Source organism: Canis lupus, chromosome 29 (genome assembly GCF_011100685.1).
Source record: "Canis lupus familiaris isolate Mischka breed German Shepherd chromosome 29, alternate assembly UU_Cfam_GSD_1.0, whole genome shotgun sequence".
NCBI classification, from domain to species: domain Eukaryota; kingdom Metazoa; phylum Chordata; class Mammalia; order Carnivora; family Canidae; genus Canis; species Canis lupus.
This window is the reverse complement of record NC_049250.1, coordinates 23,006,286-23,033,531: the sequence shown is the minus strand read 5'-3', so window position 1 is coordinate 23,033,531 and position 27,246 is coordinate 23,006,286. Positions and strand designations below refer to the sequence as shown.

Sequence of the window (27,246 nt, the reverse complement as noted above, 5' to 3'; positions counted from 1 at the left end):
ATTAGTTTGGACCCATATGGACAATCCAGGGTAATTTCCCCTATTTTATGGTCTGACATCTTAATTATATCTGCCAAGCCCCTTCTGCCATGTAATATAACTTATTCATGTGCTCCAGGGATTAGGGTGTGAACATCTTTGGGAGGATCATGGCCTACCATGTATGGTGTGTTTTATACTCATGCAACACACTGTCCTGGGTGCTTTACATCAACTGATTTAATTTTCACAAAAATCTGATTTGGTACTTCAAATATCATAACTTTTTTTGCAGATGGGAACCAAAACAAAAAAGGTGAAATAAGCTTTCCAAAATTTCACAGCTTGTAACCCAGGGGCTCTGGCTCCCACATCTGTGCTCTTTACTGGTACACCATAGTCCCTCTATAGGACTGTTTCTGCAGCCAAGAATATGTGTTGTCACAAAATGTCAGAGGAACACGTGGATGGTTCAGATTGTCAAAATTATCCCAGGCTCAGCCAATATAAATGCTTGGCTGTTTTTTCTTTTTATATTCAACAAAACTACATTTTCCACAAAATTCTTCCGAATACTTAACTAAACCTATATCAATCTTACATTTGAGAATAACCAACTTGCCCAGGAGGGCATTTATTAAAAATTAAAGTCAACCATTTACCTAAATAAAAAAGCAATTTGCTAAGAAATATATTTCAATGTGTTGATTGTAAAGAGATTATAAAATTTGGCTTTTAAAAACATTATATATATTGTCTGTAATATGACTCCCCAAAAGTTAAAGAATCTGTTTCTAGTGTCCAAGATTTATATATAGTCAAAAGAGATTACTAGATGTCTTTTTAGTGGAATATTAGTCTAGTTGCTTTAGTTATCTATTTCTGAGTAACAAATAACCCTAAAATTTAGCAGCTTTAAAATATGTACATTTATTTTTTCTATGGGTCATGAATCCAGGAGAGGCTTAACTTGGTGGTTCTGGCTCAGTTTTTCATGAGGTTGGTGTTGAGGAACAGCCTGGGTTTCAGTTATCCGAAGGTTTGACCAGTGCTGAAGGAACATTTCCCAAGATGGCTCATTCACAAGGCAGTTCTAGGAGGCCTCTGCTCCTCACCATATAGGCCTCTCCACAGAGCTGCTTGCCTGTCCTTAGAACAAAGTAACTCTCTTCTCTGTGACTGAAATTGGTCTAAAATTTATTATCATTGTAAACTGAGAGAAGCGTTGAAAGGAGACATAAAACCATTACTACCATTAATTTTTAGAAGCTACCACTATTTATCAAAAAGAACCTAACTAGGGGATCCCTGGGTGGCTCAGTGGTTTAGCGCCTGCCTTCCACCCAGGGCGTGATCCTGGAGTCCCCGGATCGAACCCCACGTCAGGCTGCCTGCATGGGGCCTGCTTCCCCCTCTGCCCCTCTCTCTCTCTCTCTCTCTCATGAATAAATAAATAAAATCTTAAAAAAAAAAAAAAAAAAAGACCTAACTGACATAGGTGAATTCACATCTCACAAGTGGCAAAAACAAATCAAAATCTTATCCACTGACCTCAAAGACCATGTTCACTCCTCAACCTCACACTGCCTCACAGAATTATTGTTTTTAACTGTTTTCATTGTTGCAAATAACCTTTACTAGCGATTTTTAGTGAATATTTGTGGATCATGTGATTTGCATTTTATATAAGCTCAATATATGAAAATCTGAGTTTTTTCAAAAAATAAATGGTATAAGATTTTGAGATTCTTCATTTTGCAAAAGGTCTAACACGACTTGATTCCTTTCAAAAGAAAACTCTTCTGGTTCATTTAAAATGTGATTTCACTTATGAAAAATTAATATACAGAGAACATGAGCAAAGACAAAGTGAAAAGGATAGGGTGTTCATGGAAGAATGAGTAACCCAATTTGGCTGGAATATAATGTATATGTCAGGAAGTGCTAGAGATAAACCTGGAAAGGTAATTTTATTATAATTATGTATAAAATGCACATATGACTCTGCCTTATTAGGCTACATCTGCTTAGTCTCAGGAGTATCTAATCAAAAGCACCAACACAAATTTAATTAAGAAGGTATTGATATGTAATAGAGAATTTCTTTAAATTACTTTATTGTTATAACATATATCATGAAGGGCACATATCTTAATGGTATAGCTCAAAAGATTTTATATGTTAACTCCCTTATAAACACTACCCAGATCAAAATACAGAACAATTTCAATATCCCAAAAGTTTTCATATACCCTAGTTAATCCTTTCCCTCCTCAAAACACGAAACCCAGTATTCTGACTTATATCACCACAGATTATATTTATTTATTCTTGAAGTTCATATAATTTGTGTCTTCTTTCACTTATGTTTACAAGTGAGATTGTGAGATTCACCTATGAGATTCACCTATGTAGTTACAAGTAGTTTTTTATTGTTGTGAGGTATTATTCCATTGTATGAGTATGTATTTATAATATGAATGTCATAATTAATTCTTCCATTCAGCTGTTGATGAGTATTTGGATTATTTCCAGTTTGGAACTATTATAAATTAGCAATGAACATTCTTCCACATGCCTTTTGATGTACACTGTTTATTCTTGTTGGGCATATACCTAGGAGTAGAGTTGGGTTATAAATGATGCATAGTAAGTTTTAAATGTGTTCTACCAATTTACACTCCCATCAGCAATACAGGAGAATTCCAACTGCAATTGTTCCACATGGTTCCCAAACACTTGTTATTGTCGGTCTTTTCATTTTAACCATTCTGGTAGAGATATTGTAATGCCTTGTTCTGGTTTTAATTTCCATTTTTCATGATGATGTAGAGCATTTTTTTGTTTTACTTTGCCATTAAGTTATGCCCTTTTGTAAATAAAGTGCCTGTTCATGGAATGAAGACTTCACCCAAGGTTTTTTTTAAGAAATAAAGGTATTTATTTCTTAAAAAATAAATCTGAGTGGCTCAGTTGGTGAAGGATTCAACTCTTGACTTTGACTTAGGTCATGATCTCAGGGCTGTGAGATTAAACCCCATGTGGGGCTGCACTCGCAGTGCAGAGTCCACTTAAGATTCTCTCTCTCTTTGTCTGCCCCTGCCCCTGTTCACACGTTCTCCCTCTAAAATAAAATCTTTAGGGCAGCCCAGGTGGCTTAGTGGTTTAGCGCCGCCTTTAGCCTGGGGTGATCCTGGAGACCCAGGATCAAGTCCCAGGTCAGGCTCTCTGCATGGAGCCTACTTCTCCCTCTGCCTCTGTCTCTGCCTCTGTGTGTGTGTGTGTGTGTGTGTGTGTGTGTGTGTCTCATGAATAAATAAATAAAATCTTAAAATAAAATAAAATAAAATCTTTAAAAATAAATAAAAAAGAAAGAAAGATGTAAGCTCTTATGTAACATAAAGTGAACCCTCCCCCCAAAGGAATCCTTCTTAAATATCTTTTTTCTTTCTTCTCATGACAGTTGCTTCATTTTTTTCTTCTCCTATGTCTTCACATAAAGATAAAACTAAATATAAAATTTTTTTCTACTTCTCCCCCACACTTTCACTAAAAAAATCCCTTCGTTCCTGCTCTACAAGATAATAGCTAATCAAAACTTACTCAGCAAAATGAACACTTGGTTCACACCTACTGAGTCATAAACTTGCTGCCTAGGGAACCTCAATACACCTCACTCATAACGGGTCCTAAATCTACTAGTCTATAAACTCCTTCCTTTGAATTCAAGTTATCTTGCTTATAAGTTAATTTTACTTGCTTAATTTCTACCTGTTCTCAGTAGAACCAAGTTCTTTGTTGTATTCAACATTGAATCTCAAGTGCCTAGAATGAATCCCTGACACATAGAGGTGCTTAATAAACACTTGTAAAATAAAGGAAGATTAAAAAGAAATATCAGTTACATGAAAAGATGCTCAGCATCACTCATCATCAGGGAAATGCAAATCAAAACCATAATGAGATACCACCTCACACCTCTTAGAATGGCTGCCATCAAAATGACTAAAAATAAGAAGTGCTTGTGAAGATGTGAAAAAAAGGGAAATTTGTGCATTGTGGGTGGGAATATCAATTGGCACAGATACTATGGAAGATAGTGTGGAGTTTCCTCCAAAAATTAAAAATAGAACTACCATATGATCCAGCAATTCTGCTTCCAGGTATACACCTAAAGAAAATGAAAACAGAGGTGCTTGGGTGGCTCAGTCAGTTAACCATCTGCCTTTAGCTCAGGTCATGATCCCAGGGTCCTGGAATAGATCTCCCTCTGCCCTTCCCCTTCACCTTACTTGTATTCTCTCTCTCAAATATATAAATGAAATCTTTTAAAAAATAAAAGAAAATGAAAACACTAATTTGAAAAGATAGGCACACACCCATGCTCAATGCAGCATTATTTACAATAGCCAAGATATAAAAACAATCTAAGGGTACATCAACGGGTAAAGGAGATGTAGTATGTATATAGGTTTTATATTTTTTCAGCCATAAAAAAGAAGGAAATCTCACCACTTGTAACAATATGGATGAACTTGAGGGTATTATGCTAAGTGAAATCAACCAGAGAAAAACAAATAGCATATTATCTCACTTCAATGTGGAACCTAGAAAAAAGTCTAAGCTCAGAGATACAGAGAATAAGGTGATAGTTATCAGACATGGGTGGCGTAGGGGTGGACAAAATAGATCAAAAGAGTCAAAATGTATAAACTTCCAATTATAAAATAAGTCCTGAGGGTTTAATGTACAGAATGATGACTATAGTCAATACATCATGCTATTGGCTGATGAAAGGATAAAGGAGATGTGGTATATATACACAATGGAATATTATTCAGCTATCAGAAAGAATGAAATCTTGCCATTGCAATGATGTGGAATTAGAATTTATTATGCTAAGTAAAATAAGTCAGTCAGAAAAAGACAAATATGATATGATTTCACTCATATGTGGAATTTAAGAAACAAAACAGGTGAACATAGAGAAAGAGAAGGGAGAAAAAATATAAAAACAGAGAGGAAGGCAAACCATAAGAAACTCTTAACTATAGAGAATAGCCTGAGGGTTGCTGAAGAAGATATGTGTGGGGGGATGGGCTAAATGGTTGATGGGCATTAAGGAGGGCACCTGTTGGGATGAGCACTGGGTATTATATGTGCTAAATCACTAAATTCTACTCCTGCAACTAATACTACACTATGCTAACTAACTTGAATTTAAATTTATTAAAATAAAGTATGTTGGATAATGCCTGGAATATAGCACATGTTCAACAAATGTCAGCTTTTATTATTCAGGGAAAAAAATAGTACTACATTACATATTTGGAAATTGCCAAGAGTAAGTCTTTAAAGTTCTCATCACAAGAAAAGAATTATAACTATGATGATAGATGTTAACCAGACTTACTGTGGTCATTTTGCAATATATACAAATATGAATCATTATATTGTACACCTAAAATAATGTAATGTCGATTATACCTCAATAAAAAAAATAATTCTAATACTTTGTCTTAAAAAAGTACTAAGAATATTACAATTTCCTTCCTCACATCTAACCCCTGTATCTGAAACCATCCCAATTTCAGATTCAGTATCCACATGTACCCAGTGAAGCCTATGAACTACTGAAGAATCCAATTCCACCCTTCTCAAGGTAAGGTACCCTGTCAAGGTGAAGCACCCCTCTGAAGGTGAGGTCAGGCTGCGTAATCTCAACCATATGATCCTATCTTCTGGCCATAGCTATTTTAACTCAGTGTCAGCTAGTGAGATTGAGGGAAACACTAACTGAATCCTTCAGAGGTTTTCTTGCTCTTTTGAGAACTCTTTTGGAAACCATCTGTTCCTCTCTCCACTGTACAACCACCTTCACCTCAGATGTGGACAAGGAAGCAGATAACCCAGGGGTTGTCAGCAGCTCTCTTGTAATGTCAGCCTTGGAATGGAGATGACACAATAGAACATGGCAAAGGAGAAATACAGGTTTTTTGTGACATCGCTGAGCCGCTGAATCAGACCAACCCTGAAGCCTGACCTACTACTTACACAAGTCAATAAATCTTTATCTTTTAAGCCAGTTTGAGTTGGGTTTTGTGTTTCTTAGAACTGAATACACCCTGGTACAAAAAGGCAAGGGCATTCACTATAGGTAAGAGGATTAGTAAGAGCAAAGGTAGAGAGGAGTAGAACAGCCTAACACTTAGGGGAACTACAGGCGTTGCAGTATCTGAGCATAGAAAAGGAGGAAGGCATAGACAGAATGAGGCTGAAGATGTGGACAGGGTTCAGAATAGGAGACTAAATGTGTGCCATCCCAAAACACATTGATTTTATCCTACAGGTAGTGGGCTAAAATTAAACTTGAGGGGGCAAGGCAGTTGCTTCAGTTTTTATTTTAGACAGGTCACCAGTAGATTCAAAATGGCTTAGCCAGGAAAGAAATTATAAGAACCTAAACAAAGACAGAGGAAAGACACAAATTGGGATAACTAATCTAAGAATTCAGAAGGCTGAACCCACATAGTTAGGTCACCTAATGGATGTGAGGAGTAAAGGAAAGGGAGGAATCAGGGCTTATGTTCACCTTTCTAGCTTGAGTTTCCTGGCAGTTGGTGGCATCATTCACTGAAATGAGGAATACAAACTAATGAGTTCCATTTTTGACAGACTGAGTTTCAGATATGCAAGTGTCGTTTAACAGGTACAATAATGTCCTGCATGGCACTTTTAGGTTTTTAAAATCAATTGCCAACATTTTGTGATTACATTTTTTACATAAAAATCCAAATTTATGCCTTCTCTTGAAAAATCAGAAGATCTAACCATACTGGACCAGTTTTCCCACACAGTAGATTTAAATCATGCATGTGCCCTTCCACTCACTATAATAGTACACTTCCCCATTGTCTTACACCCAGCCTCTTCTATCTGGCTCCCATAGGGATCTGAATTTGCAATCCCTGATGCTGATGCCATTGATGTCATGGGAATGAGTATAACCCTAAATCAAGTTCCCATCACTCTCATGTACCTCACATTGTAGGTACATTTCTAGTAGCATCTGAAGCCCTTCTAGCAACAAACTCTCTGGTTATCATACTCCATCACCTTCTTCTATAGTTGGGTTTGCTGCTACAACTCTGTCTCAAAGAGTGTCTGGTTCCAGGTCCCATGGCCCCTAAGCTCTAAGCTCCCATCTAGCATTTTCCCCTGCCTTTGTCCTTTTAGCTCTTCTTCCTTTCAATAACAGAGGAGTAAACCTCTGTCAGCATAGAGAAGGAAGAGTCAGAAATGGATCAGCCTGGTCAGGACAAACTGAGCTAAACTGGAGGAAGCTAAAGGTTACAGCCTTCCAGGTTCACATGCTAAAGTACCCAGGCTGCCACTTTAACTGAAATGGCAATGGAGGCAGTTATGTCACACTTCTACTTTTTCTTTGCTCCTAGTATCTACACCCCCATACACACTCACATGAATATGCTCACATGGTACCCTCTTGTGGCCAAAATTACCCATTCACCAAAATCTCCTCCCTTTCTCCAAAATAACCCCTTCCCTCCTCAACCATATTACCAAGTACTTCTTTTTCCTTTCTTTTCACTTTTTTGCACACTTAGCATCTCTAAACATCTATATGAGTAAACTTAACTCAGACAATAGTTGGACTTGATAGCTCAGTAATTTGAATTGAGAAGTGAGTAAAACTGAATGCTGCTAAAGATTCTGGCATTAGGAAAGAGAAATCCTAACCTACATGATTCACGGGAAGTTGTATACATTGGAGCATCTACAGTTAAGAGGTTATGAAGCTATTCTCAGTTACGCGCAACTCATGCCAAGAGGAAAACAGCTGTGTTCCCTGTTGCTGATATTCTGCTGATCCTGGGTTTACCTATGCATGGAAGCCTGGCATGTGTTCTTTGTCTGAAAGCATGCTGTTCTCATCAGCAGTCATGTCCATATCGGGCCTGCTCATGAAAACTAAGGAAACAGAAGCTCTTGACTTCCTTTGCCTTGAATTATTGCTTCCTCTCTTGGCTTTCAGAATTGTAAATTGAATCTTATACAGGAAAATGTGTCTTCTGCACACTGGCCAATAGCACCCTCTATTTTCCTCATTTACCAGTTATATCTCATAGATCTTATGTATTTTTAAAAGGGCATCGCAAACAGAATTATTGGTGGTGGTTATGTTTTAGTGATGGTGCAGGTGCTGTGATTTAGTTTAATTAGCAACAATTTTAAATGTTAAAATAGTAATAACGTCTAAATGCCACCATCCTCACATATTTCTGGTTTTTCATACAGCTTCATTCAGTGTGTCCATGTTAAGTATATTATTTTATGCTTTTTGTATTCTTGTCATTTAATATACAATATGCAAGGTTTAATATACAATATGCAAGGTGGTGGTTGTATATTGGGTGCTTGTGGGTAGGATGGTCATCATTCTCACCAAGTCTCAATTACACTTAATCATTTATCAGTACAACATAAATATTTATTGGCTGCTAAACCTTATGGACGTTTACTTAAACGGCAATTTTTAAAAATACCTCAGATGTGTTTTTCCACACTAATTCAATTTTCCAAGGACACTGATTGGTGTCCCACAAATCTGACTCAATTCTGGCACTATCTACATAGAGATAGTACCAGTTCCACAGGTTACTATCTCAGTCCCACAAGGCTGCTCCACCTTCAGATGCCAATCAAAAATCCAAGTTATCTCCTATTCTTCTGACCCACTGTCTTTAAATCGGAAGTTCCACAACTCCCTCTTCAAGTTCAATTAATTTGCTAAAATAGCTCACAGAACTCAGGAAAATCCTTTACTTACCAGATTACTGGTTTACTACAAAGGATACAAATGAACAGCCAAATGAAGAGATATGTAGCAAGAGGTCCCAAATGCAGGAGCTTCTGTCCCTGTGGAGTTTGAGACCTGATATGTAGACGTATTTTGGTTTATCAACCTGGAAGCTCTTGGAACCCTGGCCTTTTGGGGTTTTATGGAGGCTTCATTACACAGGTGTGATTGGTTAAATTATTAGCCATTGGCAATTGATTTGACCTCAAAACCCTCTCCCTTCCCCAGAGGTCAGGGGGTGGTACTGAACCAATCACAAGTTTGGTTCCCCTGGCAACCATCCCCATCTTTAAGTGCTTTCCAAAGTCATTCATTATCATAATCTCTGGTGTGGTTGAAAGATTCTTATTAGGAAATCAAGAAACTTTACTGTTCTTATCATTTAGGAAATTCCAAGACTTTTAGGAGTTCTGTACCAGAAATAGGGACAGAGACCAAATATATATTTCTCATTACAAATCACAATATCATACCGTCCCTGTAGATCTAAAGAGAGCATATAACCTTTAACTCTTTACTTCCCAAACCTTATGGAAAGATCAAGTCTGAGAAATAGTGTTCACATAAAATTGCATGAATGCCCTAATTCCAGCATTATTTTATATTTTTCTCCTCCATCAAGCAAGTCCCTAAGCATGCTGCTTAACTTGGACTTTGACTGAAATCTACTATGTTGTGTTCTTAGGGATGTTGATAGAATTGGTCATACCAAACACATCTCAAAACAAGAAGTATAAATGGAAATATGTGAAAATTTGTGTAATCTCAAAAGTCATCAAAGAAATTTAAATAATGAGATGATTTTTTTTTAACGGATAAGAAACACATTACTAGGTAACCACAAGTGGTTTGGTCTAGGTGGAGGTCTAGGTCAAGCATGAGTCAGGATAATAGGACGTAGTCGAAGACCCAATCTAATCATTCATACTTTCAACAAATATTCATGCATACACACTATGTACCAGGCACTGGGATAGATGATGAAGACATATTGGTGAGTAAAAACAGATATGCTACCTGTGCTTGTAGACATTACAGTCTAGTGGGGAAAACATCCATCAAATAATCATACTAATTAATGTTTCGTTGCAATCTGGGTTGGATTTACTGCTACAGAGACCACTAGGTGTCCCCATATCCATTCTCTCCATCTATAGAAATGATCAGATTCAAAGCTAGGCATATGGCACCCAAAATAATGACTACTTTTCCTAGCTTCCCTGGCAGTAAGATGTGGCCATGTGACCAAGTTCTGATCAGTGAGGGGTGAGTAAAAGTAGTCAGTGCAATTCCTGAATCATGCCCTTAGAAGGAGTGGTTATGCCTTCCCTTTCCTCCCTCCCATTGCTCTAGTTGGGATTAGGATTAGGGTTGGTATTTGGATAATATTGTAGAAGTCCAGAGAAATTATAGTGTCAGTCTACTGTTGTGGGCCTTGTGCACATAGGGTACACATACAAGATTGTTCCCCTTCTACTGACTGAAATAGGAATATGGTGGTGAATTGTCTTAGAGCATACTGGTGAGGGTAACATCTTAGAGATGTCCACACAATAAGGCAGAAGGATTCAGGGCTCCCGACATCAGAGAGATTCCAGACAAGTCCTGGGCTGCTTAGGCCAACACTGTGTTGTAAGCAAAAGATAAATTTCTGTCTTACTAAAGTCACCAGGGTCTCTGTTTCAGCAGCAGATCTATGTTCTAAAAAGAAGAGCATTCTTTAGGAAGACATACTGAAGAGTCATGACACATATCTGCAAGAAGGTGGGCTTATCTGAGTAGTTGAAGCTAGAGTTTGGATTGATGGATGGGTGGATTTAACCAGGCTGGAGGTTGAGGTGGATGGATAGGAGTCCTGCAGGGAAGTTGTTTAAAGAACTGAAAAGAAGGGCTCTGTGGTTATTCAGCCTAGAGAAAGAATATGTAAAAATAATTGTGGGATCTGATGGCTGGATTTGAAGAGCTCAAAGACTTTATGAGAGATGTGGATCTTCATTCTGAGAACAGCAGGAAACTATTCAAATGTTTTACCCAGAGAAATAAGATGACCAGGTTTGTGTTTTAAATACATTGCTCTACTTTTGATTAAGGCTAGGGTTGGTATTTGGATAATATTGTAGAAGTCCAGAGAAATTTACAATGCCTCAGTCTACTGTTGCAGGCCTTGTGCACACAGGGTATACATAAAAGATTGTTCGCGGCAACATTGTTTATAGTAGGCAATATGAACAATTGCGTGTGACTGCAAAATGAATGAGTCTCACAAACATTGTGTTGACCAGAAAAAAGACAGAGGTAAAAGAACACCTCTATAGAAGGTGCTCCTCTTCTGCACTATAGATGCAGTATAATTCTATTCATATGGTTCAGAAACAATCAAAACTAGCCTGCATCAAATCTAAGGTGCCATTGATTGCAAAACACATCATTATCTTATATTTCTGTATTTATATTTTTTATAATAAAGAAAAATGCTGCAAATTAAACCGTAGCAAGCCATCATCATAAGCATATCTCAACTTTAGATATGCTAAAATATAGCCCGGGTGGCTCAGCGGTTTAGCGCTGCCTTCAGCCCAGGGCATGATCCTGGAGACCCGGGATCAAGTCCCACGTTGGGCTCCCTGCAAGGAGCCTGCTTCTCCCTCTGCCTCTCTCTCTCTCTGTGTGTCTCTCATGAATAAATAAATAAAATCTTTTTTAAAAAAAGATATGCTAAAATATGAAAAGGAGTATTTCTTGGATTTGGTAAAATGAGGCATATGGCTTAGAGATTCATACATAGCAGGTAAAATTTTAAAGCAAAAACACTGTTACAAAAATCAGGTAAGTGGTTACTTCTTGGAGAGAGGATGGTTGTGTAATCAAGAAAGGGCACACAGGAGTGGGGAGGTTTCTGGAGAACAGCAGGGTTTAATTTCTTAACTTAGAGAGTAAGTAGTTTATGATTATTCCCTAAACTGTGCTTGCAGGTTTTGTACACTTTTCTGCATGCCATACTGAGGATTGTGAGGGACTGGCTGATTCAGATGTGCTAAGGGAGGGTATGAGGACAAAAGACCTGAGGCTGCAGAATGAAGGACAGATAAGGGAGAACAAGGCTGCAAGCATGAAGACCAGTCAAGAGGTATGTAAGCCTGACCAAGGTAGCAGCATGAGTATTGAAGAAAGGGAGCAAAAGGGAGAAAGATGCTTGGAATTTAAAATAACATGGTCTTGGAACTGACTAGATATATTCGTTGATTGGATGATGGTTACATTGGCATAATCTTGATTATCCTTACCATCTTCATACCATCATCTGGGGAGAGCTTACTACTACATTTCAGGCACTGGCATTTTGCACATGCTGTGATCTTAATCTTCACAACCATCTGAAGTGTTAAATATTATTGTCAACAGTATTTGAAAGATGAAAACTGAGCTTAAGTCACACGGTTAGTGGCTGAGCCAGGATACAAAGCCAGACCTGACCAGCACTCCCACCATTTATTTACCAGTCCCCTATCACTGGACTCAAATAGCAGAGTAGCTTTTCACTTGTGTCGTGTGCACAAAGATTGTGTTACTGGGCACTATGTTTTACCCAACTTTCAAAGTGAAGCAAGCAACTTAATGCTCTGAGATCTTCTATCCTTCAGTCACTCTACCCTGAAGTCAAATGGTGTTTGAACTTTCTGATTCTGTGCTATTGATCCAGGAGGCTCATTAAGAAGGAAATGATGTGAGGAACTGGTTCTTCTATGAAATGAGAACCAAATATTTCCTGTAGAAAATCCATATAGAATGAGTGCGTCAGGAAATATGCTCATCTCCCCCAAAAAGACCTTAAGAGATAAATTCTAATAAAGGATAAACAAACAAAAACAAGTATATAAGAAGTAGAAGGGGGGGCACCTAGGTAGCTCAGTGGTTGAGCTTCTGTCTTTGGCTTAGGTCATGATCCTGGGGTCCTGGGATCGAGTCCTGAATCAGGCTCCTCACAGGAAGCCTGTTCCTCTCTCTGCCTCTCTTTCTGTGTCTCTCATGAATAAATAAAATCTTTAAAAAAAAAATAGTAGGGGGATTGCTGGAAGAAAAGGCGAAGGATTGTGAAGACAAATTCATAATTTTCCCTTCACAATTTTGCAGAGCCTTCTTTAAGAAGAGCCTGACTTTCCTGGTAAAGCTTTGTCTTTATTATTGATCATATACTCCCCAAAAATACATTAGGCCAACTTTCTCTATTGTTAGTAAAGAAGTATTCTTTCTCATGTGCAGAAGCTCCTTTTTCTTCAGATTACACTGCCTTACCTACTTGGAAAATATTTCCCTCACAAATTGCAAACATTTTTGTAGACGTGCTACCAAGTTTAGTCATCCATAGTGTAACCACTAAGTGACCAGTTGTAGGATGCTTGTCAAACATTGGCTGGGAAGGTGACACCAATGTCATTGTGAACACTGACTTTCAAGTTCCTGGTTATATAGTTTTTCTGGACATCTTCCATTCACCCCTGTCTTCTCTACCCTCCTCTATGCCCTGGAAGGTTGAATGGTAGAAACTAGGACAGCTAACTCCTCACCTTCAGGTTTCACTGGGTTCAGCCTGCAAGGAGCCCAGCAGGAGATCTGAGAGAGGTAGCAGAGGGCAAGCTGTGAGGTTACTTCCAGCTGGTCTAGTTGCATAAAGGAGGTTGGGGGTCTCAGTGCCTCTCAGATAGACCCTCTCTGTCTCCAGTTCCTGTACGTGGCCCCTTACCCTTAATCTGGAGCAATCTGGAGCCCACTGACACTAGCCCTGGGTATTGCACTATTTTGCATGGTTTCCCTACATTTGGTCCTCTGCAAACAGTTCTCTATTAAACTCACCTTAAATTATCCTACTTTCAATGTGTCATCTGTTTTCTGCTGAGACCCTGACCGACACAGTAATAATACCTTACAGCTAAAGGCTTTTACAGTTTCTCATTAATTTATTTGTACTTGGATAGCACTTTTTCAAGTTTTTTTTAAACAACAGACCTAGAAATGCAAGTGTCCATGTTTGATTCTTAGTCACTCTGCTGTAAGTAGAACTGAACGATCTCTTTGTTCTTGTCACAGGCATTTATAGCCTTTGTGTTTTTATTTCCATCTGTTGTTCCCTGAGAAGTCTTTATACTTATATAATGCCAAGACATGAAACTGCTCCCTCTCATTTGATCTTTGCTTGATTCGCTTTTTATCCTCTCACCTCTGGACTCAGAAGCCTGTGAAGGCCTCAAAGACAGGGAAGTGTTTTTCTATTTGTATCCTCTGCATCATTCACAGAGCCTGGCATAGAATGGAACTCAGGACAGACATTTTGAATGAATGGAGAATGATGTCACTTCTGGATCTCAGTTATTAGGGAACATAATCATCAGACAGCAGTCTTCTGAGAAAGCAAACATGAGAAAAGTAAACAACACTTGGTAATCAAGTCAGAGAGCTGTGTCTGCAGTGAGGGCAAAGCATATGGAAATCTTAGTTAGGAGCATGCAATCAGCAGCTGAGTAGTTCACCCACTTACACTGTCTTATAATTCTCTTCTTCAGAAAATCAGAGATGACCAATTCCTTTTCTCTGAGCAAATTATCCCATTTAAACATTCATGAATTAGCCACACCAACTTACTTCTAACAAAAAGAGTAATGGTTTCTGTCTCATACATTTCAGCTATCTTGTACTCAGGGAGTTGTCAAGTTGAAAGATTTCTTTTTACATTCCTAATAATCCACTATTCTCTAGGAACAAAAATTTACTTCAAGATGGAAAGTGAGGATTTGAATTCATCCCTAATTTTTAACTCACATTATACAACCTACCTCTAACTAGGTTGTTAGGGCATATAACACTCAAGGCCAAATTAGAAAATACTAGAATTCCGTGACAGAATAAATTATGTGTAGGTTTTCCTGTTTCGTCAAGCCATGGCCATTAGAGATGATCCAGTCCAAACCCTTCCCTTGGCAGATAAGGACAGTAAAGCCTGAGGTCAGATTGGTGATAGATCTAGGTCTGGGACCAATGTTCCCTGGCTTTCCACCAGAAAAACAACTACAAAAGGAGGGTTCTTGGCACCTAGACTAGTCCAGTGATAGAGTGATAGAGTCCAGTGCCTAGGTGGGCACTCTCCAGTCATCTTCTAAAGTCCACCCAACTGGCTGACAGAGACTGGCCAAACTCTGGAGAATGACAAGTAAAGCTGCCACAAAAGAAGCAGTTGTGATTAGTTAGTGACAGTCAAAGGCCACCAAGATAAAGAAGGGGCATGGAGGGCCAGGCCCTCATATTTATTCAAAAGCATTGGAAATCTCCATCTTTGAACAGTTTAGCATGAAAAGAAAATATAGAAAAGCAAGGTCAGGGGAGATAAATGTCATTTATGGCAAACCTGCCACATTCTGAGTTCTCTCATCTCACCTTTGCACCACTTTTGTGAGGTAAATAGCTTTACACCTAATTTACTTTGTATGCTGTGAATTTTTTTTTACTTTGTGAAAATATTACATTTAATTATTTTAAATAATGGGGCGCCAGGGTGGCTCAGTTGGTCACTAAGTTATTAAATTTTGGTTTGTGAAATAAGCAGCTATATGCATTTTTCTTAAATTTCTCCTGTCTTACAAAGGTAGCACACTGCATATATACTTTTGCAAACTCCTTTTATCACTTACTATGTTCTAGAAATCACTCCTACCAGTTCATAGAGATCATTCTACCTAGAACCTGATACTATGTATGTGATAAAATTTATTCAACCAGTCTTCTATGTTTGGCCATTAAGGTACTTTCCAATATTTTGCAATTATAAGTAATGCTGCAATGAATCACCTTGGGCTTTTATTTTTGTATTGTTAGAGGCGTATGTTCCTGGTGAATTTCTAGAAGTAGAGTGCTGGGGTTGATATTGCCAAATTCCCCTTTGTAGTCATGGTATCACTTGCTTTCCCAGCAGCAATGTTTCCTCACAGCCTTGCCAACAGGATATATCATCAAGCTTTCAAATCTTTGCCAATTTGAAAGAAGAGAAATGAAACTTCATTGTAGTTTTAATTTGAATTTTTCTTATGAGTGAGGCCGAACATCTTTTTATATGTTTAGAGGCTATTTTAAATTTATGAATTGATTCTCTTCATAAAAACTTGAAGCACTATGTATAAGTCCCTTTTAACCATCACTCACCATCTGGTTCCCTTTTCCCATACCCAAGAATAACTACTGTAATCAATTTGATGTATATCCTTCCAGTTTTTTTTTTAAGATTTTATTTATTTATTCATGAGAGACACAGAGAGAGAGAGAGGCAGAGACACAGGCAGAGGGAGAAGCAGGCTCCATGCAGGGAGCCCGATGTGGGACTCCATCCCAGGTCTCCAGGATCATGCCCTGGGCGGAAGGCAGATGCTCAACCCCTGAGCCACCCGGGCGTCCCTATCCTTCTAGTTCTTAACTAATGTCTTGATATATGAATACATGTCCCTGTAGAACACATAGTATATGCTTTGGTATGTTTTGATTTTTTACTTTTATTTTTTTCCAGTATATCATATTATGTATATCTATGGCTTAACATTTATTTTTTGTCTTTTTTTTACAAAGAAGTAAAACACTTTAATGCCTCAATGTTTCCAGTAGTTTTTTATTGTTTTTTTTTTAAGATTTTTATTTATTTATGCGAGACAGAGACAGGCAGAGACATAGACAGAGGGAGAAGCAGGCTCCATGCAGGAAGCCTGATGTGGGAGTCAATCCCTGGATCCCAGGATCACGCCCTGAGCCAAAGGCAGATGCTGAACCACCGAGCCACCCAGGCGTCCTTGTTTCTAGCTTTTTAAATTACAGTATACTAAATAAATATTAGGGTTTTTTTAATTTTTAAAATTTTTATTCATGAGAGACATAGAGAGAGAGAGAGGCAGAGACACAGGCAGAGGGAGAAGCAGGCTCCATGCAGGGAGCCCTATGTGGGACTGGATCCCAGGACTCCAGGATCAGGCCCTGGGCCCAAGGTGGCGCCAAACCACTGAGCCATCAGGGCTGCCCTAAATATTAGTTTTAAAGCTTTCCATTTCCCTATACACTTAGAATCAACAGAGTTTTTAATGTTTTGATTAAAAACTTGTTATTGTGGCAAAACTCACAAAACATAAAATGTATCATTTTAACCATTTTTAAGAGTACGGTTAAGGGGCTTAGTGAGTTAAGCATCTGCCTTTGGCTGAGGTCATGATCCCAGGGTCCTGGGATCCAGCCCCACATGGGGCGTCCTGATCAGCAGGGAGCCTGCTTCTCCCTCTCCCTCTGCCACTCCTCCTGCTTGTGCTCTCTCTCTCTCTCTCTCTAATAAACAAAATATTTTTTAAAAAAGAGTACAGTTAAGTATATTCACACTGTTGTGAAATAGATCTCCAGAACTTTCATTTTATAAATCTGAAACTCTATGCATTAAGCAATTCCCCTTTCCTCCCACCAAGCTCCTAGTAACCACTGTTCTACTTTCTGTTTCTTGACTACTTTAGATACCTTCTACAGCAGAATCATATAATATTTGTCCTTTTGTGTACCTTATTTCACATAGCTTGTCCTCAAGTTTCATCAGTGTAGTATTTGGCAGAATTTCTTTCATTTTTGAGGCTGAATAATCGCCACTGTATGTATACATCACATTTTGTTTATCCATTCGTCTGTTGATGGACATTTCGTTGCTTCCACCTCTTGACTATTCTGAATAATGCTGCTATAAATATGGTATGCAAATGTCTCTTTGAAGCCTTGCTTTCAATTCTTTTGGATAGATACCCAGTAGTAGGATTACTGGATTATATGGTAGTTTTATTTTTTAATTTTTTTAAAGGAAGTTCCTGTTTTCCATAGCAGTTGTATCATTTTACAATCCCAACAATAGTGCACAAGGATTCCAGTTTCTCCTCATCCACAAATAACACTTGTTATTTTTTTGATAGTAGGCATCCTAATGAGTATGAGATGATATTTCATGATGGTTTTTATTTGCATTTCCCTAAAGATTAGTGATGTTGAGAATCTTTTCAAGTGCTTATTGGCTATTCACATATCATCATTGGAGAAATGTCTATTCAAATCCTTTGCTCATTTTTAAATTGGATTATTGGTTGTTTTTGTCATTGAGATGTAGTAGTTCTTTATATATTCTGGATATTAACCTATTATCTGATGAGTGATTTACAAATAGTTCTTACCATTCCTTAGGTTGCTTTTTCACTCTGTGCATTATATCCTTTGATGGAAAAAAGTTTTTAAGTTTGATATAGTTTCATTTGTCTATTTTTGCTTTTGTTGCCTGGGTTTTTGGGATCATTCCAAATAAATCATTGCCAAATCCAATGTCATGAAGCTTTTCCTATATGTTTTCTTCTAGGAGCTTTATAGTTTAGGTCTTACATTTAAGTCTTTAATATATTTTTGAATTAATTTTTGTATATGGTGTAAAGTAAGTGTCTTATTTAATTCTTTTGCATGTGGATATCCAGTTTTCCCAGCACTATTTGTTGAAAATACTGTCCTTTCCCCATTGAGTGATCTCATCACCCTTGTTGCAGATTATTTGACCATATACACAAAGATTTATTCCTTAGGCTATTTCATTCCACTGGTTTATTTGTTTGTCTTTTTCCCAATACCACGCTGCTTTGATTACTGTAGCTTTGTAATATGTTTTGAAACCAGGAACTGTGAGTTCTCTAACTTTGTTCTTTCTCAAAATTGTTTTAGCAATCCAAGGTCCCTTGAGATGCCATTTAATATTAGGATGAATTTCGTAGTGTAACTTTTTAACTCAGTAATATTGCTTTATTTATCCATATTAGTACAAATACATCTACATCTACCTCATTCTTTTAAACTGCTGAATAATGTGTATTAACAGTACTACAATTTCCCTTGAACATTATCCAAAATGATTATCTCTTACATTGTTCCCAATTTTCACTGATCTTGATTGGGATTGCTTAAATGTTCCTCTAAATGATTAATAATGAAAGCAGTCTTTTTATTTTATTTTATTTTACTTTTTTATTTTATTTTATAAGATTTTATAAGATTTTATTTATTTATTCATGAGAGACACAGAGAGAGAGAGGCAGAGACACACAGGCAGAGGACGAAGCAGGCTCCATGCAGGGATCCAGATGTGGGACTCCATCCCAGATGTCTAGGATCACTCCCTGGGCTGAAGGTGGCGCTAAACCACTGAGCCACCCAGGCTGCCCCAAAAACGTTTTGTTTTTTTTTGTGTGGTTTCTTTGGGGGTTTTTTTGAGAGCAGTCTTTTTAATGTCATTTTAGTGGACTATAAAAATCAATACACATTAATTGTAAAAAAGCCAATGCAGAAAAATACAAGGACTAAATCTAAAATCTCTATGATCCTGCCAAAATGATAGGCAACATATACAGATTAGGGGGGTATATATATTACAGAAATTAACTCCTGGGTCCTCCACTAACTGTGTGACCCTAGGCAAGTTACTTCATTTCACTAACTTTAGTTTTCTCACCTAAAAAATAAAGACAATAATATCTACTTCTTGGAGGTTTTGTGAGAATCAAATGAGATAATACTTAGGATAGTGTGTAGCACTATATTCTATACCTATGCTACAGATTCTCCAGGGAAATGGGTAACTAAATTATAGTGTCATCAAACAATAAAAATTTATATAGCCATTAAAAATAATGAGGTAGATCGATATGCACTCACTTGGAAATATTTGTCAGATTTAAATTAAAAAGCAATACAAGTATTTTCACATTTAAAAAATGTTCATGTACATTTGCATATACATGTGCATAAAAATAGCATGTATAGCATGACATACCTATGAAACAAAAGTCTGAACAGTCACATACCAAACTGTTAAAATGGTTTTGAGGAGCAGGGTAGAAAAAAAAAAAAATGAAAAGCATTTCATTTGCTTTTTGCATATAATCACTGTGTGAAATCTTTAAAATGAAATGCATCATTTTGTAATTAAGAGGCTAGCAAAGATTTTTTTTAATCTAAAAAGAAATTTGAATTTTTTAAAAGGAAAAATAACTTTAAATTACAGAACTACTTTACAGAAACTTCCACCTGTTTTTTTTTTTAAACCTAACACCTTGTGAGGAATAATTTCAAATTAAAAATAGCGAAAGCAAATAGGTCACCTAAAACCTTCCAACTATGTTCATCTTGAAAACATATCAGGAAAGGTTTACATTAGTGCAGTTCTGCAGGACTTGTGAGATCAATCTGAACCTTCTGGCCTCAAAGGATCACTCTCAGATAAAATAAGCATATTTTAGGTCTCCCCTGGCTTTCATTAATCTAAGCCTCCTAGCTCATTTGAAAATTGGCCACACCAGCTTTCTTTACACAGAATAGCAATCCATATAAATCTTTTAGCCTCAGCTGCCCAGGGCCATACAAGTAAACCATTACAACCATGGTCTTTTCTTAATTCCCAAAGGAAATCAACAGTGAGGGAAAAGCCTATTTCCACAAACTGTGGGGCTTTACATTATATACTCATGATGATGTCATAAACTAATCAAAATATAAGATTTGCTATTTTCAGGATATCCTTGAATCATGTTTGTAGATCAAGAAGAACTTTTTATTTTATTTTTTTTTTAAGATTTCATTTATTTATTTATAAGAGACGTAGAGAGGCAAAGACATAGGTAGAGGGAGCCTGCTAGGCTCCCTGTGAAGAGTCTGATGAGAGACTTGATCCCAGAATCCCGGGATCATGACTTGAGCGGAAGATAGACGCTCAACCACTGAGCCACCCAGGTGCCGCAAGAACTTTTTAAAAACACGTTTACAAAAAATTAAAAAATAAAAAAAATAAAAACACATTTACTATAATAATTTCTGTAAACATATTTAAAAGAGATGAGAACCAGGAAGAACAAAAGGTGTAATTTTAAAATAGCTTCAGAAAGCTAGCATAATGTGATAGCCACAAACTACTTTATACCTCCACAAATGAAATTTCCCATGTCAATGCAGATGTCTCTAGGAACAATTCTCATAAAGTTCAGTTGAGGAATTCACTGAAGGGTGAAACCAGTTATTTGAGGGTTGGGGGTGGGGCAGGAAAACAGACTGATGGGAGAGATACAAGATCATAAAATAGATCAGGCCAAAGGAAATGTCCAGCTCCATAAACTTTTTCTCCTTAATAATGAGACATTATGAGATGAATTTATATCTAGGATAAACTAAACCAGTTAGGATATTGTAATATACTGTGAAGAAATTCAATGTGTGATTATGCTGAAAATCCTAAAAGTAACTCCAAGAGAAAGGTACAAGATCAACATCTAAGCAATATTTTTATAAGTTAACTCTTTTTGAACAAGCAAAGACCAGTAATAAACAAGAATGAATAAGCGTGGTGTCTGATAATTTTGTAAAATTGTCTATTAAGTGATATTGTTAACGGAAAAGTGCTATCTGGGTCATGGATTTTTTCTCCCAATTATTTATTTGTTTGTTTGTTTGTTTGTTTGTTTATGAAGCTCAGGAACTGGTGAGGGAGGGGAAGAGAGGCTTGGCGGTGGCACCTCTCTCTTTACCCCACCTAGTGCCTTCTTAACGTAAAGCCAGGTCAGGAAGGGGGAGTCTGGATCCCAGGGCACACGTCAGCTGGAACAGCAAACTCTATCTGCTGAGGCTTTGGCAAATTCAGGTTGTCCATGACCTTGACAAACTCCTCACAGCTGAGAGTGAGCCATGGGTTCAAAGTCCACTCCTTCTCCACAGTGGACACTTGAGCCCAAGGTAATCATGAGCAGGGTAGATCAGACATTCTTCTGGAAGTGTGAAGATCTTTTCATGGACTGAGTGGTACAAAGTCTTAGCACAGCCTTGCTGGAAGTCCACCCACCCACAACTTGGATGAGTGGGGCATCTCCAGTGAAGCATAGGACCATTTTGGACCCGTCCGAGCAAGCCCAGGTAAAAGGTTCCTGGATCTTCAAGGTACCATATCCGTCCCAGATGAGAGAGAAATAAGCTTCTATTTTATTTGTCACCACTATATAGGGTCTTTGCCTTAGTTGCCAAATTTGGTGTCCTAACAAATATTGAAGTCTGATTGAAATGAAAAAAAAATTGAGGTTTTTGTTCATTTTGGGGGGGTTTGTTTGGTTTAGTTTGGTTTGGCTTTTTTATCTACTAAATGAAAGCTCATACCCCTAGAATGTGGTAATCCCATCAAGACATTACAATCCAGTCAAGTGGTATCCTTCTGCTTGGATGTTTTTCTTTCTGAAGTCATCTCCCACACTGCAAGAAATGCTTGTAAGTGTGCTGTCAAATGAAATTAGGATGGATCCCAGCATTCAAAAATCAAACTAAAATATAGCTAATGAGAAATAGCATTTATATGTATAATAGTCCCCACTTATCTGTGGGGGATACCTTCTAAAATTCCCAGTGGACACATGAAACTGTAGATAGTATCAAACCCTATATATATACTATGTATTTTCCTACACATACATACTTATAATAAAGTTTAATTTACAAATTAGGCACAATAAGATATTAACCAGAACTAATAATAAAATATAATAATTATAACAATATACTGTAATAAAAGTTATGTGAATGTGATCTCTCTCTCTCCTCGTCTCTCAAAATATTGTATTGTATTATACTCACCCTTCTTGTGACAATGTGAGGTGATAAAATGCCTAAGTGATGACATGAAGTGAGGGGAATGACTTAAACATCATGACGTCATGACATAGTGGTGGGCTACTGTTGATCTTCTGACCATATATTAGGAAGATCAACTGCTTCTGGACAATGGTTGATTGTGGGTAACTGAAACCATAGAAAGTAAAACTACAGATAAAAGGGACTACTATACATCATAAAATTCCTTACTATTCCTTCAAAGTTAGCTCCTCCTTCAGAATGTCCCATTTGTGTTTGTGGTACCGTGATCCTTCCTCTATATAGTCTTGAAATCTGAGTTATCTTTGAATTCTTCTCCTTACCTGCTAAAATAAGCAGTGGCTACATTTGTTGGGACTGTGTTTGGCTGCATGTAAGAGGAACCCAACTGTAAGGCAGCTTAACTAAATAAAAGTATATTTTCCCTCAAAACCAGAAGACAGTAGTAGGCAATTTAGAGCTGGAATGGCATCCAATTCAAAACAATATCAGAGAGGCCCCTAGTTCTCACTTCTACCAATCTTAGCACGTGATTTTCATAGAGCTTGAAAGATGGTGCCTCCTCTCTGACACCTTTTGTGTTTGCCTTAGCCTAGGAAACAGAACCTGAAGCAAGGTAGAAGTACTAATGCTTTATTCAGTGATATAATCTCAGGGCATAGAACAATAAACAAAGTAAAGTCCCTGCTCTCAGGGAATGCATTTTAATGAGGGGATTAGAAAATAAACAAATAAATAGGTACATAAACTAGAGAAAGTGAAAAAAAAAAAAAAAAAAAAAAAAAAACTAGAGAAAGTGACAAAGTAAAAAGAATTCTACTTTATGTAGACTATCAGGGAAGGATTTTCTGAAGAGCTTATATCTGAGCAGAAACTTGAATGAAAAAGAAACAAATTATGTAAAATATCTGGAAGATGCACCTTCCATGCTCAAGGTAAGACTACTGCAAGAGTCTTTAGTACATAAGAATATACTAAACATACTGACGGAGGAGAAGAGAGATCATGTGGTTGGAACCAAATAACAGATGTCAAGAGAAATAGACATAAGGTTGAAAAGTTGTCTTTTGGGACTAGGTGGTGTCAGGTCTAATGGACCAGACTGAGAGATTTCATTCTAAGATGATTACCTAGGCCAATGGAGGGTTTGGGGAATGAGAGGTAAAAGTAGAAGAGTAGATGTCACTAAGAGAGCAATTGCAGTGGTCCAGGAAGAGAGGGTATGGTGAATATGGTGCGATGAATGTGAAGGTCAAGAATCAAGGCTCACACTCAGAGGCTGGATTTCAGGAGTAAGAGTACCCAGCAATGCAGCTCTGTTCCCTGCCTCACTTCCAAAAACTCTCTCACCTCTGCCTTCCACCTGTACCTGAAAAGAACATGAAATATCTAAGCCTGGAACCTGACTGTCAAGATCTAACCCTAGTTCTGCCACTTGCTTGTGTAATATGAACTTGAATAAGTTAATTTTCTGTGTTTCATCTTCTCTATCTTCATTATCTATAAAATGGGAATAATAATAATAAATAATAGTATTTATCACTTAGATTTTTGACATGCAAAGTGCCTAGAATAGTATCCACCACCTGACATAAGTATCAATAAATGATACCTAATAATATTACTAGATGTTTTCAACATCCTTTTTTTTCTTTTTTAAAGCTTTTATTTGGAAATAGTTTCGGATCCCTGGGTGGCGCAGCGGTTTGGCGCCTGCCTTTGGCCCAGGGCGCGATCCTGGAGACCTGGGATCGAATCCCACATCAGGCTCCTGGTGCATGGAGCCTGCTTCTCCCTCTGCCTATGTCTCTGCCTCTCTCTCTTTCTCTCTGTGACTATCATAAATAAATAAAAATTTAAAAAAAAATTTAAAAAAAAAAAGGAAATAGTTTCAAACTTACAAAAAGGTTTGCAAAGTAAATAAGAGTTGTAAGGAATAATCTTCGATCTTTTATCCAGATTCGCTTATATTTAACATTTACACCATTTGCTTTATAATTTGTACTCCTTGATCTCTCTCTCTCTCTGTATTTTTTCCTGAATTATTTAAGGGTAAGTTACAAACATTATGGCCCTTTGCACCTAAATTCTTTAGTGGTTTTCCTATGAATGCCTACCATACAGTCATTTACTTCTTTAATTGATACAAGGCTTTCCTTTCAACTGCTATCCATGTTCCAATTTTATCAGTAATCTAGTGATGTCCTCTTTTCTTGTTGTTAAAATCTATTTTATTTTTCCCTTTTAAAAATTTAAATTCAATTAATTAACATATAATGTATTATTGGTTTCAGAGGTAGAGGTCAGTGATTCATCAGTCTTACATAACATCCAGTGCTCATTACCTCCCACACCCTCCTTAATGTCCATCATCCAGTTACCCCATCCCTCACCCACCTCTCCTCCAGCAACCCTGTTTGTTTCTTATGATTAAGAGTCTCTTGGGATGTCTGGGTGGCTCAGCGTTTGGGCATCTGCCTCCGGCTCAGGGCGTGATCACGGACTCCTGGGATTAAGTCCCATATCAGGCTCCTTGTATGGAGCCTGCTTCTCCTGTCCCTGTCTCTCTCTCTGTCTCTCATGCATAAATAAATAAAATCTTTAAAAAATAATAATAAAATAAAATCTTTTTTAAAAGTCTCTTATGGTTTGTCTCCCTCTCTGATTTTATCTTGTTTTATTTTTCCCTCCCTTCCCCTATGACCCTATTTTGTTTCTTAAATTCCACATATGAGTGAGATCATATACTTGTCTTTCTCTGATTGACTTATTTCACTTAGCATTGTATTCTCTAGTTCCATTCACATCATTGCAAATGTTTTCAACATCTTAAAATGTTGTATCTCTCTCTCTCTCACCTCTAAATTTGGCACCTGTTCTTACTACACCTGGAATGTATGTTGTTTAATTAATTCCAAACTCACCCTCCAACTCCCTACCTTAATGTTACCGCCTCTAGGGGGCCTTTTCTGATCCCATAAATGAGATTCAATTCTCTTCTTGTCTCTTGACCCACCACTCCATACTTACCTCCAGTAGTTACCCCCATCATAATTTCCAATAATCACTTGTTTTGTTTGATTTTCCTACTAGATCAAAACCTGAAGAAAAGAACAGTTGTTTGTTTTGTTCACCCCTGTATCCTCAAGGCCTACCATTGTACCTGGAAAACAGGTAGACATTAAATAGATATTAAAGAAATCAGTTCACCTAGCAAATTTGTAATATTAGCAAAAATAAGAAAATGTAGTAACCGAGCTCCCAGGGCCACATTATGACTTTCATGGGCCCTATCCTGCATAAATATATACATTTATAAATATAAGCACTGTGTCCACTGTGCATAATAAGTAAGTCAGCCCACAAGCATCAGCAACAGAAGAGTTAAAAGCAACAGAAAAAGTCAGAAGGGAGTAGAGAGAGGGCCAGAATCGGAAATTAGCTTGACTTCTGAGATGCAGTAGACAATGTAACTGTGATTCAACTATAAGGCTTTTATCTATAAGTAATGGATTCCTGAGTCCAATTCCCTAAACCATAACAGGAAAGCACAGAGATATGGCAAGGGCTGGGCTTAGTTGATTCAATAACTCAACACTGTCTGCAAATTTCAGGTTCTTTCTAATTCTCTATTCTTTTTTTTTTTTTTAAGATTTTATTTATTTATTCATGAGAGACACAGAGAAAGAGAGAGGCAGAGACACAGGCAGAGGGAGAAGCAGGGTCCATGCAGGGAGCCCGACGTGGGACTCAATCCTGGGTCCCCAGGATCACGCCCTGGGCTGAAGGTGGTGCTAAACCGCTGAGCCACCCAGGCTGCCCTAATTCTCTATTCTTCTGTCCACAGCATCAGATTCATCCCAAATCCAGTTCCCCTTCCTGTCATCAGATGACTGTCAGCAGAAATGGAGGCAACATCGCTCTTTGATTACATCCAGTGAGACAACCAGAAAATTTCAGTCCTACATGGTAGTCTGAGTAAGCCGGCATTAGGCATGCATCCAATCTGGATCAATAACAATCCCCTGGGGAATACCTCACACTGGCTAATCTAGCAAGTCAGGATCCTTTCCTAGAGTGAGGGATGCAGCATACACCAGAACAAAATCAGGAAATAGGAAGAACCCCTGCAAGAATTCAAGAGATGTGGAATGGGTTATCAGACATTGAGTACATAAATGGTATTTACATTAGACATATAATGTGTTTACAACAAGTAGGAAAAATTATCTGCATCAAGTAAATTAAAAGGTCAAGAGACCATTTAACCCAAAGGAATATCTTAAGGGAAAAGATTTATAGAGGGTGCTTTAGGAGAAAGCTGTGTTGTGAGCTGCCTCCCCAAACTCCTCCCCTTAAAGGGTGAAATGGAGCTGCTAAGGACTTGCCCTCCTACTTCAAACCTTAGTGAGGAGGGATTCCACGGGGCTACTCAAGGTGCTTAATATATCACCTCTACATTTGGGTGGCCAACAAAACTTGGAAGCTTACAAAATGTAGAAGTCTCTTTTTTTTTTTTTTAAAGATTTTATTTATTTATTCATGAGAATACACAGAGAGGAGAGAGAGAGGCAGAGACACAGGCAGAGGGAGAAGCAGGCTTCACGCAGGGAGCCCGACATGGGATTCGATCCTGGGTCTCCAGGATCAGGCCCTGGGCTGCAGGCGGCGCTAAA

General features: G+C 37.7%; 1 long non-coding RNA gene across 3 annotated transcripts in view; it reads left to right on the top strand.

The window, feature by feature from the left end:
- Window positions 1-27,246, top strand: part of LOC111093216 — a 66,036-nt gene that overhangs the window by 16,534 nt on the left and 22,256 nt on the right. For 2 of the 3 annotated variants that reach the window (XR_005381097.1, XR_005381098.1), the window contains exons 2-5: window positions 5,574-5,641; window positions 11,830-11,984; window positions 25,664-25,744; window positions 26,418-26,548. This is a non-coding gene — a long non-coding RNA (uncharacterized LOC111093216). The remainder of the gene's footprint in view (window positions 1-5,573; window positions 5,642-11,829; window positions 11,985-25,663; window positions 25,745-26,417; window positions 26,549-27,246) is intronic. The other variant, XR_005381099.1, reaches the window with a different exon arrangement.